The sequence below is a fragment of the Sardina pilchardus genome, chromosome 23 (genome assembly GCF_963854185.1).
Source record: "Sardina pilchardus chromosome 23, fSarPil1.1, whole genome shotgun sequence".
Lineage (NCBI taxonomy): Eukaryota > Metazoa > Chordata > Actinopteri > Clupeiformes > Clupeidae > Sardina > Sardina pilchardus.
In genome coordinates, this window is record NC_085016.1 from 2,529,456 (window position 1) to 2,531,955 (window position 2,500).

Sequence of the window (2,500 nt, forward strand, 5' to 3'; positions counted from 1 at the left end):
GGGATGCCCTATATTCTATATTGTTGGTTCTATAGAGCAGCTGTGTTCTTCACAGATACTGTATGTGGTCGGACTTTTACTCACTGAAGCTGGAGTTTTCCACCTCTGGTTCTAAGAGTGCGGTGCCATTAGGGCACACTATGTGTGTGTGAGTGAGTGTGTGTGTGTGTGTGTGTGTGTGTGTGTGTGTGTATTGGCTCTACGGCTCCAGTAGGGGCCAGCAGGGAAGATGCGGGAAGAACACACTCTCAAATAGTTCTTATATAAACCCTATTCCAAAGCAAAACTAACCAAAGTACAGACTTAAAGATCTAGACTTGCTGTACGTTACAGTAATATTTACTTTGGCCATAATGCTGAATGTTCACACTTTGTGACAAACTCAGGTCCATGGGCACTGTGCTACTGTATATGTGATGTGATATCCTCTATATGACAGTTATGAGGCATGACAGATCTGACACTGAAACTACTGAAACTCCTGCAACTCGCCGCCTGATTACTCAAAGCACGTCGGTGTCAGGGCCGCCTATCTGCAACACAATCAGCATTCCCAAGCGCAGGCTTAGATCTATCAAAGGCAGGACACAAACAAACGCCAAATCTTACGTAAAGCAAGCCTCCGTTGTTTGGTAATAACAGAGTAAAAGTCTCACAACTCCCCCCCCCCACCCAGACACCTCTCTCCCTTCTTCCTCTCTTTAGTTCCGTCTCGCTCTTCCTGATCGGCCTTTCTTCCTGCTATCTTTCCACAGAGGGGCTCATTACCTGCAGGGCTGGCCCAGAGAGGCTTGCACACAGGTAAATTACACACACACACACACACACACACACACACACACACACACACACACACACACAGGTAAATTATAACATGACCGCAGACGGAGCTCGTTAGCGCGCTTGTCAATCATCAGCGAGCGGCGGAGAGAGGCAATCGTGACGAGGCGACAGAGGGGTCACCGTGGAGACGAACGCTCTCTATTCATCCATCACATCTGCAGCAGAATCAATTTCCCACACATCAACTTCCCCCGGCCCTGACAGCACCAGGCCTTTGGTAATTATTTTTATATATAACACAAAAAAACAGGAAGGAAAAATAACAAAGAGAAACAACATCTTATTGAAACACCAATAAAAACAAGATCTTGCATGGCAACATCCCCACACAGTCTCTCTCTCTCTCTCTCTCTCTCTCTCTCTCTCACACACACACACACACACACACACACACACACACACACACACACACACACACACACACACACACACACACACACACACACACACACACACACCACATGCATATAATGTTCATGACTTTGTTTTACAGTGTTAGTATACTGGTTCAATTGACAGCATATGTGGCTCTGGAATATAAGCAATTAAGGGATAATATATTGAGCGGTGTGTATCACTTCTCAATAGTTTTGATTTCATGAGTTTTGTGCTATTTGAATACACCTTTACGCTGTGGTATTTCTCTCTCTCTCTCTCTCTCTCTCTCTCTCTCTCTCTCTCTCTCTCTCCCTCGCTCTGTGTGCAGTGTATTCTCGTTGTGGGGGGGTGAGTGACAGAGGGAAGGCTGGGGTGGGAGACGATCTGCATTCATTTAGAGTGGGGGTTCCTGCATATGTCAGCACAGCGCTTCATTAATGCTGTTTGTTTTATCAGGAGGCTTCAAAACAGAGACGGAGCAGCGCCGAGATGGAGGAGCTTCATTTGTGCTGTTTCAGGGAGGAGAACAATTGGCCATTTAAATGGACAGGAATAACAACGGCTTTCCTCGTGTACGCAGAAACAATCATACACACACACACAAACACACACACACACACACACACAGACACACACACACACACACACACACACACACACACACACAAACACACACCTATCCCCAGTGTGGACTAGGGTCTCTACCTAACCCACACACACACACACACACACACACGCCTAACCTCGGTGTGGACCAGGGTCTCTACATAACCCACACACACACACACCTAACCTCGGTGTGGACCAGGGTCTCTACATAACCCACACACACACACACACACACCACACACACACACACACACACACACACACCTAACCCCGATGTGTGGACCACGGTCCTCTAGAGAGCAGTGGTCTGGGTTACGGCTCATTAGAACTCCGGTGCAGCTCAAAACCAGGAAATGAAATGCCGCTTCTGCACCGTTGCCAAGCGATACTGGTAAATAGAAGCTAGTGTTTATGACATAAACAGACTCAGGTCCGCAAACAAAAATGTAATGTGAACAGAGACCTGCTGGGTTAGGACTAGGGGGGATCTAACTCCGTTACAGTCAAGTTAAACGGACCCAGCGTGAGAGCAACCTTAGACATGCTACAGACAGTAGAGAAGAGACATTACAGAATGAACACACACGCACACACACACACACACAAAGTTCAGTTGAGCAGAATTTTAGACAGCTTTCAGACAGTGGGGAAGAGACATTACAGAATGAAC